At 40.4% G+C, this 12,213-nt stretch overlaps 2 long non-coding RNA genes across 4 annotated transcripts in view; one reads left to right on the top strand and one right to left on the bottom strand.

The window, feature by feature from the left end:
* Window positions 1–12,213, bottom strand: part of LOC121084459 — a 78,877-nt gene that overhangs the window by 13,586 nt on the left and 53,078 nt on the right. Inside the window, exons 8-9 of one of the 2 annotated variants that reach the window (XR_005826736.1) lie at window positions 9,179–9,300; window positions 8,008–8,084 (exon numbers count right to left, since the gene is read on the bottom strand). The exons of the other annotated variant lie outside the window; for it this stretch is intronic. This is a non-coding gene — a long non-coding RNA (uncharacterized LOC121084459). The remainder of the gene's footprint in view (window positions 1–8,007; window positions 8,085–9,178; window positions 9,301–12,213) is intronic. 2 annotated transcript variants of the gene reach the window in all.
* LOC121084460 overlaps window positions 1–12,213 on the top strand; it is a 43,325-nt gene that overhangs the window by 27,264 nt on the left and 3,848 nt on the right. For both annotated transcript variants that reach the window (XR_005826737.1, XR_005826738.1), the window contains one exon: window positions 9,185–9,306. This is a non-coding gene — a long non-coding RNA (uncharacterized LOC121084460). The remainder of the gene's footprint in view (window positions 1–9,184; window positions 9,307–12,213) is intronic.

Below are 12,213 nucleotides of genomic sequence, written 5' to 3'. Positions count from 1 at the left end.
TCCTGATTTGCTTAGCATGCGCATCATGCTGGACAAGAAATATTCAAAGAGATGCAATCAATATGTTTCTTTTAACACTGGGTATGCCCTTGGTTGTGTCAGTTCACAACAACCTAAAATGCTAACAACCAGATTTGATCCAAGTATTTATTCTACTTTACAGAGCCAAGCAGAATGGAGAACTCCTGATACCAGCACTAAGGGAAGCAGGAGTTACAGCTGTCCTGCCAATATAATAAAACTTATTCTGTATATCAGTGTATCCAGTGGCACTGTTAATAGCTCATTGATCCTCTGTACCTAAAAGGTTGCAGCAGGGTTGTTTGCCAGCATCAGTTAAGCAGAACAATAGCTGTGATTGGGCAAATATTGAACACTTTCCATGCTGATGTTATGCCTTATCACAGTTCTTTTTTCAGCTGGGTTACTGTGCTCTGACCTGCCAGGAAACACCTGTTCTTCAAGCAGTTTCTTTGCATGTTCTCTCTGTTAGTCTTTTTCTCTCTTTCCTCTCAGTGAAAATATAGCTCTGAAAGTGGCTTTGGTAAGCTTCACAGCTGTTTTTCTTATTCTGATATAAAGCCACCCCACCAGCTCACAAAGGAACCCACTTAGCTTTCCTTTATGACACTGTCATTGTGTGGGACCATAAAACACCCTGCTTCTCAAAGTTTGTGCAGCCAGCAGTTGTGTTATGTGGCTCTTTGTAATTTTGGGTTTAGTAAAACTGGATTTTTTTTCTCTTGGACAATGCTGCAGGGGGAGAAAGGGAGCAAAATTTAAGAAAGAGAAAAGCCTGGTGATCAGTAAATAATGAAAAACATCAATGCTACCAGTGATGCAGCCGAAAAGACGTCATGAATCAATGAGTCAGCTGGACAAAGGCATGTTGAGAGCTAGGAGTCAGGGAGACATGTAGACATTTGGCAAATCTAATGAGCTGCAATAACAGATATATTTAGCAGTGCTGCGTGACGTGGAGGATGAATCTCATAGTCAGGTTAACCCTTTGACAATGGCAGGTGTATTGCCAGTCATCTTCTTAATCACTGACTGGGATACTAGGTAGGGAAAGTCCTGTCTTCTCCTGAGGAGAGATTGACACAAATAGGTGGCTAAAGAGTGACTATTGGATTGTCAATGTTGGATGACGATTTAGGATGAATTCCAGTCCTTATCATGACCTTGTAGTCTTCACCACTCAATCACTGTGTGGTTCAGGTCTTCATCAGGAAAACGGGGCTTACATCGCTTTCTCATGGACTGTTTCGTTTCCCACAAGGCAGAAGCCCAGTGTGGTCCGCTCTCTCCCCAGAAAGAGTAGGTGAGCCCAGAGCTTAAATCGCAAATTGTTGTCATCATGTTGTTTCCACTCACAAAAGTGGCTTGTCAGCACAGGTTGATCAGGATGCTAGTGCCAGTCTCTAGATGTTACTCCAGGAAACTCTGACAGTAACAGTAATATTGCATTTGAAACAGACATGGGCTTTTGATAACTGCGTCTATCTTACAGGGACCAGAAAAAACACCACACAGGTAGGTTGGTAACCACCCCACCTAAAATTTCAAGCATTTGCAATGCATTACTTGTGAGCAATCTGCAGATTGAGAATGATGCAATTCATTAGAAAATGCATTTGAAGACAAATTTACACAATAGAAAGAACAGACACCTCCTGAAGGAATCACTGCAAACGATTTATCCAGTTTAAGTCAAAACAGAGTATGAAAGGTCCTTCGTCCAACAGCTTGTAGAGCAATTTATGGCTGGTAAAAATGGTAGCATTCAGGCAGTCAATCTCTATCAAAACCAAACAAATTTATTAGAGTGTCTCAGAGCTTAATACTTCCTTTTCACAGAGCAAAACCACAAAATATGTGTAAGTTATGTTAGTGGCATGTGTCAACGGCCAAAAAAGAGAGGTTTTGAGACGGAAGAAATACTATACAACGTACCTTCTATGCATTTAGTTAACATCAAAAATCAGCAGATTCTAACTGCAATTCTTTTTGCATTTTTCTGGAAAGATAGTATATCCCAGAACGTCAGCACACAGAAAGATGAAGGAAGAAGCACAGGAGTATCCAATCAGACTCTTTTCCTCCCTCTTTTATAATCCAAACAGTAAATTAAACCAGATTTGTGAAGGGAAACAGAAACCTTACTGATAGTATTTGGAAGTGCCATGCTTTGGAAAGAAATCAAAATAAAAGTCACAGCTGAGTTATCTGTCCCTAAACCTTGCCCTGATGATCTATCTATTTTAATAAAAGTCTGCAAACTCAAAAGTGCAATTCTTAAAGGCTTGCAAAGTCTCCAGCAGATGGTGGTTTATTTGTGCATCACCATTGGGCCACATTTGCTAAGGCTGGCATCTATTTTTTCCTCTGCCCCAAAATATTATTATTATAATTTGTATATTTAAGTGCCAGATTTTCTGATTTGGCTGAGCTGCTCTCATCACTAGAGCAGGCCAAACTGGCTTTAAGCCACTTATATCTTCCCCTGGAGTCTAGAGGCAGCCAGATGTCAGTCCAGTACCTTGCATAAATTAGAGCAGCTTCAGGAATGCTCTTCCCACTTACCCACATGCACAAAGGGCCACTCCAGCACCCAAGAACAACCAAGACAGAAGAATGCTCAATTACATTTCTTTTGCCCCTGATACTTCCTTTCCATTAGGGGAATGCAAAGCACAATACAGGTTTGAAAAGTCTCTCCTTTACACCATGAAGAGATTTAATTTATAGTGGGAATCCTAAGAGGCAGAGAGCTACCAGTTTCATGGCATTGTAGGACTGGGACAAAGAGACTGTAGCACGGCTGGGGTTTTATTACCAAACATCAGATTTGTCTTTCTCTTTCATACCAAAAAATACAGTGGAGGAAGTTCTGCTTTCTAAAATATATGAGATACTTTCTATGACATCAATGACATATTATTTCACCTGACGTACCTTGCAGCTTAGTAATTTAGGGTGCACTCTTGCTGCTTGTTCCAGGGACCTAAATTACACCAACAAAGTGCAGATACAAAATCGTATCCATAATTCTACAGGTTTAAAAATTAGATTTTGGGTTAAAGCCAGTCTGAAAAACTGAATATAATATGTGTACATGCATGCAGATAGAGGATGTAAATTCCAACGGGTTTTCAAGGGAGCACCAGTAAAACATTGCCAAAAGGAGAGAACTATGTCTGTGATATAATCCATCTCAGACATTATTTCATGATCAAGGTAATTTTTCTGTCCCTATGGCAATATTTTACCCAAGTAATGCTAAAGAAAACTGTCCCTATTTGTTTCATTACGCTTCTGAGTATAAATCTTCATTTGAAGAGCCTTCTGAAACAGAAAGCAAATGCTGAATTGAAGGGATTGTGTCTGTAAACGTGGTGCAGGAGAGCTAATGCCTGAGTCACCAGGAAATAGCAATTACATCTGCAGTGGAATCACCCCCATGTAAACAGAATCAAGAAGAGGAGGAAATAGGTATGTGTATGTCTGTGTGCAGCGGTATGTGTCTTTAGCCCAGAAAGTGTATTTTTCTTCTATGTTCATATCTCTCTGGAAACATTTTCACATAATAGATGGCTAATATTTTGCACATCTCCTATTTATTCTGGGCCCCATTCCTTTGGTCTGTATTTCTGGTAGGGATCCTTCTATTGATATGTAGTCCTGAGCACATGCTTTTTATGTAATGAACAAGACACAGTTTTTGGCATGAAAAAAAATGGGGTACAAAGACGTCTTTAATTACTGTATCAATGTGCATAATAGAGTTGAATTAGGATCACCAAGACAACCTTAAATGTGAGTTTTTAATATTTGCCTTCAAATTACATCTTTAGTCTTTTCACATATTTCCTAAGAATGTCATTTTCCAACTTTTATATCATCAAATGGGGGAAAAGGATAGACTTTCTGTGGTGTAGAGCAGTGCCGACACCCACACAAATCATTGGGGGGGCTGGAAACTTGAGATCTGCCTCTGCCACGAGGCTTAAAGGAGAAACGGATAGTAGTAACAGGTTGTTGTCCACTCTGTGAACAGCTCTGAAGGAGAACCGGGCATTTTTTCAGAGGGTTTCACAGAGATTTGCTGACAGCAGACTCAGGAAATACGGGTTCGGCTTTGGGATCTGGCAGGGAACCTAATCCAGTAAGTGCACTTTTCTGAAGAGGAAACCCTTGTCTCTTTTTCTCGATAGAGACCTTTTCTCATGCCTGTTTAGTCTCAGTTCCTCACTGTTAGACCCACTCACATCTCCTTAGCGGAGGATCAAAGTCCCAACATTTTCACCAGCAGCATCTTTTCAAGTCAGGCTGGGGGACAGCATCATTGGTAAAAACAAAGTTCTCAGAGGATTTACAAGGAAAAAATCTAAGATGCCCTGGATGAAGACACATAAACAAATTCATTGAAGGACAAATGTAGGCTGGTTTTGTGGGTACAGCCAAAGACTGTCCATGAAACAAGTCTTAAGTGCCTCTAAAATTCAAAACAGTACTCCAAACCATGAAACAATAGAAATTTCAAGAAACAACTTCTCCATCTTTTTTCAGTTGTGAGTGTTCTCACAAGGGAGGGTAAGAACACTCACAAATCACACCTCTGTCTATTTTTTTTGGGTTTTTTTCTTCCTGACTTAATTCATGAAACCAGCTGACCCAATCTGCTTAGGGAAAAAATGCATTTGAAGCAGGCACATAACAGGGAATATTAAACACCAAATCATTAAAGATTAGAAAAATTATTGGCAGCTGAAAACCAAGCTTCTCTAATGAGATGCATCAAGCTGGTATTACCAGCTGGGTTATAACAATGTACTTCAGTGGTTAAAGGAGTTAAAGAAATTTTGGGGAGTTCAGTTTTCAGTACAGAACTGGACACATAGTAGCCTGTTGCCTTTCTTGAAAATCATACACATGGTCTGTAATATGGAAAACTCCCACAAATAAAGAATTTACATAAGGTAATGGTTTATCAAATGTTATTCTTGTTCAAGATACTTTCATCAGAAACTTGAGACAAATTCATAACAGAATATAACAAGCATCCTTCACCCTTTACAGATAAGTCTTCCAGTTCATGGGTTCTTTGGGTTTTTGTTTTTTTTTGTTTCTTGGGTTCTTTTGAAAGAAGATTCATCTGGATTTATTTTTGTATTTTTGCCAGTTAGGATTTATTAGAGCTTTTCTTCTTGGCATTGTAATTAGGTGTTGCAAAATTTTAAGCTTTATATTTTTTTAATGGGTAGTCATTTTGTATTTGTATAAGTGTATTTAGAGCTCCTCTCTGCAATCAGCTTCTCAGACTTCTTTCCCTCTTTTTGTGAGTATCTGAGACCAGAAAAGAAAGAGATGTTAATTAGACATGTTAGTTTTATAATTGGGGAACAGATGGCAGGATGCTCTAGTATTTTAGCGGTGACTGAAGCAGGTTTTAGGGTAATCTTTTCATTTAAGTGCCTGGAAATTGTATAAACACAGCTCAGTTGCTTCTGTTACTTAGCCTGGCTGTCTCAGGATGCAGTCACACATCCTCTTTCAGCTCCAGCTGTTTCAGCTGAGTTTAATTCCCACAGCTGTTCATATTATCATAGAGTGAAAGAATGGTTTGGGTTGGAAGGGACCTTAAAGATCATCTAGTTCCAAACCCCACTGCCTTGCTCAGGGACACGTTCCACTAGACCAGATTCCCCAAAGCCATGTCCAACCTGGCCTTGAACACTTCCAGCGATGGGGCATCCACAGCTTCTCTGGGCAACAGGTACCAGTGCCTCATCACCCTCACAGTAAATAATTTCTTCCTAATGTCTCATCTAAATCTACCGTCTTTCAGTTTAAATCCATTTCCACTTGTTTTATTGCTACATGACCTCCATCACTGCATCCAAACTGGAAATTACTAACCCATCTGATCTATTGGTGGAGATGCTCACATGAGCAGTCCCCAGCTTGCCCTAACCAGGTTAACTAGCCTCATGCAAGTGCTGGGCTTGTTTGTCTACATTGCCAGGGAGCAACCGAGCCTATGGATGGGAGGGTAAGAACACTCACAGCTCTGGGTGGCAAGAGCAAATGAGGAGAAAGAGATAAAGTGACCACTTCAGGAAGCACATCTGAAGTCAGGATGAAAGGCATGTCCAGCTTTTGGAAATGACAGTCCATTGCCACTGCAGTGTGAATGCAGAATATCCAGATCCTTCTGTTTCATTCCCATGTTGGCAAACATCCAAAATACACCAGCTAGTCCCAAGACTCTTGCTTTGAATGAGTTTAGAGCTGTCTATACCTCTGGCAAGTTAATCACATCTTCAGAGCACTGCAGGCCAACATCTTGAGAATATTTTCCTCTTTGAAGCAGTCTTTTATTGCCAGTAGTGGAGAGATAACGAAAAGGTGACATTGGCAAAGACGACTCATTCTTACTAGATCATTTGACCAGCTCAATCAAGAAATAACAGGGAGAGAGAAATTTCTAGGAAAAAAATATCTCACGCTAGGATGTGAGTCTCCTCTCTTCCTCTCCTCACATTGCCCCTACCAAATTTCTCCACAGAAATCAAATTCCACTACTGTTAGTTTTAGAAATATTGAAAAGCCTTTATCAGAGGCTTAGCATCACTTCTCAAATGTAGAAGGATCCACGTAATGTAAGTGGCCACAGAGCCCAGAAGCCATACCTATGCCTTTGGTGATCCACGAAAGAGTCAGGGATCACAGAGTAGAGAAAAAAGAAATCATAGGGGGGAAAAAAATTTGTAACAGTTTCAATTTTTCAGGGTCATTATCAAAAAAATATACCACTCCCAACTGCAGTTACTTGGCTGGTACAGGTAGATGTGTATAGCATGGTATTGCCATCTTCTCACCTTGTCCCCTGTCATCTCCTTGCTGTCTCCTCCCCCAAAGCAGTGGGAAGGATTTGATGACTCCTCATTTCTATTACTCTACCATAGTATCTTGCAACTTTCTATCTAAAGTGCTTATGGTATGAAATTAATGATTTAGAAGAAAAAATATACGGCACAGGAGGTGGAAGTACCAGGGTGAGATCTAACCTGGCTGAGCTGAAAGTGTATTGCACAGAAATGTATTCCTCAGCTTATCAAAGTACCAAATAAGTGATAAAAAATGTGAAGAACCGAATGTACTGAGCAGCAGTAGTACTGCTGGTGGTTCTGTGCACAGAATTACCTTTGCCATTGTTAGATTTGGAATGCTCATGGGGAAGTCTATCACTCCCGTGGTTCTCAGAGTACATTATTTGACTTTCCTTATCTCCTAGGATCTGTTGGGGTGATCTGAGGTATATTTGTGGGGAAACGTGAATTTTTCTGCTTCTTGCAAACAGTCAAACAGGGCAATGCTCGAGTGGGCACAAAAAAGGTCTTGTCCTCAAACATTTTCACAAACTCTTTAGTAGAAGGAGAATCAAAAGCAAATTTGTTCGTACTGGCTATTGCACAATATTTTCCTACTCCTTTATGATGCTCTGAAAACAATGTCAGTGGAAGGTACACAAGTTAATACAAATCATATGCCCTTCAAGCTTATCAATGTGTACTTGGATCTGTATCATTAAGGCTTCATAGTCTTTGTAGTTTTCGTGATAGCGAATAACATGTATTTGAATTAGGGACTGATATACTTGTTGTTCACATAACTTTTGACACAGTTGGATCAGCACAACATTATACCTACTGCACTGATGAAAGATTCAGTACATGAATGTGCTCTTCTGAAACTGCCCAAACAACAGGAAATAGTTTACGGCTTTTAATATATTTTTGACAGTGTTAGATCCATGTATCACTCCCCTCCCCAAAATTCTTATGCACATTTTTGCAGATCTGTTTCCCAAGAGAATTTACCCAGTTTCTGTGGAACAAACTGACTGTGAGGGCAAAATCTGGTCACAACCCAGAGGACCCTATTCCAGCCTAAGCCTATTTAGGAAGGGAACAGCAATTTGTTTTCAATGACTTCACTCACCCTTACTGCAACGTTTCCAGTAAATGCAGGCGTTGTTCTTGTGTGAGCTCAGCATGTCATTCCTAATGTGGTCCTGACTGAAATTTTACATTGGTTATTGGAATAAGTACTTTTCTTTAAATGTTATCTCTCATGTGATTATGCTGAATCATTGTAAAATGAAAAAAATCTGATGAGCTGTCCATATAAATACTGAACTACATTAGATCATCACAACTGGTGCTGTTAAAGCAAATGTAAATACCTAATTATTAGCCAGTAGATCCAAAACACTGCCAAATAGTTTTCGGTCGCTGTGTTTACACAGTGACAGATTCTCATGTTAGTCATATCCTTCTGAACAAATGTTTTGGATGGACTTTTAAATCAGTGTCCACAAGGAAATAGAAAGAGGCAGCCAAACTCTCTTGAACGTCTGCCATTGACAAAGGTTAAGCATTTACAGTCACTCTCCGCCTAAGTATTCTAAGGAAACATTAAGGAGTGAAAAAAGGAAGGCGAGGATGTTCTGTACTCTCAGCAACAATGCAGCAAGAGTGACAGAAGCAGATCCAAAGCAGCCGGTTCCTGGGCCAGGTCCTGTTCCCATTAACGTCAATGGTAAAACTCCCTTTTGGTCTAAAGGGACTAGGATGGGGCAACTGGTCCTTCAACTGACTAAGGAAAAAATAGCAAGGTCCTGACTCTTTTTGCTTCCACTTCTTATTCATGGAGATTCCCTTTGGGACTGAGTAACATTGAGTCAAGAGGTAAGCATGGACCTTAACTGGCCTGTTAGGAAGGCTAATACCTATTGCATCCACTTAATTTCCCTGAAAAACTATACTCATTTCCCTCATTTCTTTTAGAGCCATCCAAAACATTTAAGTCTATTCTGTCCCAATTAATTTCACTCACAAAATCAGCTGGATTACAGCAGTGGAGAAATTTGGTTTGCATGAAAACAATAATATAGCCAAGAAAAAATTTATACCTAGGGGAATTTTGTTATTGCTGTCCTCTCATCGCCCAACAATAAGGCTACATATTTGGGATGACTTTTTGGTCACTGCCTTAACCTTTAAACGTTACCCCCCACATAAAAATTATACAGGGGTTAAAGCAGATGGATGTACATAGTTCACTGACCCAGTGGCTGTGCCCTGGCACCTCTAAAGCATGTCAAATATACCTGCAGGTACCCCAAGGAATGGACAGCCATGGACAACTGCTTGCAGGCACACAGGAGATAGGGGGTATGTCCTTCCTTATCCCAGCCAAATGTCCATTATTCTGCATTTTAATCTCCTCACTCTGCAGGTAAGTAGGAAAGACAGAAGGACACAAAACAGGTACTTCACTATTCCTTGTCTTTCAGCACTGAAGATCTGAGTGCAATATATTTTTGGGTTGTCTTTGTTTTTCAGGTTAAAAATAAATCTGAAAAGAAACAATACTTTTTTAGATATTAAAAACATAAATGAAGATTAGAGAGACATATATACCTAAAATTCAGACCCTCACCTGTCTTCACTCTTTAGGGTTCCACTTTTGTTATCCCTTAATAGGCAAGGGATGAAGATTTGTGCATAAACTGGAAATATAAATCTTACTCCTAAAGCGAGACACTGTCTGTAGAATGAAAAATGTCTTTCCCAAACCTCTGATTTACAGTCCTTAAAGAAAGTGTTGCTGAGTATATAAAGCTATTGAGCAGGTCCAAAGATGATTTTACGTTACTTTAGCTTTGTTGGGTTTGAAAAGATCATTTGGTTTCTATAAATTAGGATATGCTCCAGCTCACACGGTAGTCAACGGCAAGATCTGTGAACATCAGTGGAAGACAGATTAGACTTTTATTCTGTATGCAGCAAAGTACATAGCTGCAAGCAGCATTGCTGTAATGCGCCTACTGTGCCATGGAAAAAGTGAGGGCAGGAACAACTGAGGAAGCTACAGTGAGAAAACGATCAGGTGTCATCACAGACCAGACAACTCCTGTTCCTTCATTTCATTCTGGTCTATCAGTGGTGGCACTTTCTTTAGGAATGAGATGATGGGATGCGGCGAGTTAACAAACATTTCATGTCCAGGCAACATACTGACCTAGACATCAATTAACTCTCATTCCATGAATGTCCATATAAAAAACTGGCTGATGGGAAACTGTGCAGCGCTCTCTGAGCCAGAAGCTTCTTGTGATCAGCCAGACTTCCCAACATCAACCTCTTATGCTGTGAGCTTGGAGTCCACCTTTCCTCATTTTTGCCATGATTCTCTTCTCGCAAGAAGCAGCTACAAGTGATTCTTCTGCTTCTCAGAGCACAAAACCTTATCCAAAAGGGAGTGGAAATCTTTGCCTGTCCCTGGCCTTTAGCCTTTACACAGAAGTTTCAAGGTTTTCAGTGACAAACCAACCAATTCCCCTGGAGGCAGAAACAAAGCCAGGAGGAATCTGCGCCACAAGCTTATCTCTTACACCAGGAAATCTTCCCTCACCAAGACTGACAAGTGGCATCCAAGACTTTTGCTCATATCCTGGTATAACTGGCCAGGTTATTCCTCTGCTTTACCACATTTCTAAGTTCACTTGAACCAGTAACAACATTCATGAACAGTAGGTTGCACTGATGGGAGGCAAATGCAACACATTTTGTCCAAAGAGTTATCCACAGTAAAGGAGGTTTTAACTATGCATTTAGACCAGCAGAGACTTATTTGAAGACTGTGTTGCTGGTCTTATTCTGACATGAGGGTCCATGCCTGTTCATGTATGTTGGAATAACCACTAACACTTTTCTTACTCAGTTAATGACCACTAATAACCCATAGCTAGCCCAGATGAGGCTAGTTTTCACTGTAAACAGTTGAGTTGCAGGCATTTGTACCTCAGCCATACAAACTATTCTGAAAATGAAATTCAGGATAATCTCCTCCTGGCAGTAAAACTGAGGTGGATTAAATACATATTTTAAAAACCAATGCATTTGGCAGGTTGTTGGTTTAAAAAATTTTAGAACAAAGGAACAAAGAACTGGAAGTCTTCCAGAAGAAGAGATAATTTGATGATTCTCTATATAAATCTAACATTTCTTCATCTTTTATAAATGGAATTTTGCAGATCATTAGTCCCTTAATGTTGTATAGCTATCGGTTGTAAGGATTTTGTGCATGCCTCTGTGTGTGTGTGTGCGCGCAAAAAAAAAGCATTAAAATGGTTGAGATATAGAGAAAATTGACTGCTGCATAGTCACCACTTTTCATAAAGATTTTTACTACACCCTTGGTATTATGGATCTATAATATGCAAATGTGTAGCATCATTAATATGCATTTGCTGCATACACCCTCCTTAACAGAGTATGTTATGGGAATACAAATTAAAAACAATACACTCGACTCAGCTAAATTTTAATGGCCCATTGTATGAGCGATCCCTGATTGGGAGGTACCTAAGCCCTTTGTCTTCAATACTTCCCTTCCTTCCCCACAGCCATTCTCTGTATTTGTTCCTGTTTTCACTGACACCTCCATAGCTGAATTAATTCATTCTCAGCATAAAAATAAAGTAATATGCAGGTTCCTCCTTGTTACCTTCAATGGAGGTAGCTGGCACAGGAAGAGAAAACAAAGATCTAGAAATAAGTTCAGCCAAGAGTCCCCATGGTGGAATAAGCTGTGCAGCCCAATCTGCTGGCTAAATGTGCCCTGACTTTACTTTGGCTTGTATTTGCTGCTGATGGGAGCTTAGGCATTACCTAACCGAGGTGAGTCATCTGAGCACATCCCCTGGCACACTTCTCTCCTGTCTTCCCTTCCTGGCTGCTTGTCGAGGGAAAAGAGCCTTTCGACACCTTCCCTTCAGCCAGCAAAACCTCAGTGCCGCAGCTCTGCAGAGACAAGGTCACTTCATCTGGCAAACCAGACCAAGAGCTGTCTCCGAGAACCTAAAGATACTGACTCACATGCACCAGCGGCTTAAACTGTGACAGCGGATGCAATTAGTGGTCCCAAGCTTTCCCTTCTGATTCCCGAGCAGAGCTGGCACTTGTGCAACCGGGAAAAACCTAAACATGAAGCATTTTTAAATCACCACAAAAGACAGCTGGGCATTTTAAAGTCAACTGGTGTTGATTCAGGTTTGTCCTCAGCTGAGCCTTTCAGGAGACAGTTCACAAGCAACTGAGACAGGGACACTGCTGGCATTAGGGAAAGCAGATGCCACCC

Source organism: Falco naumanni, chromosome 3 (assembly GCF_017639655.2).
Source record: "Falco naumanni isolate bFalNau1 chromosome 3, bFalNau1.pat, whole genome shotgun sequence".
NCBI classification, from domain to species: Eukaryota; Metazoa; Chordata; class Aves; order Falconiformes; family Falconidae; genus Falco; species Falco naumanni.
The sequence above is the reverse complement of the archived record's forward strand: the minus strand, read 5'-3'. Positions and strand labels throughout refer to the sequence as shown.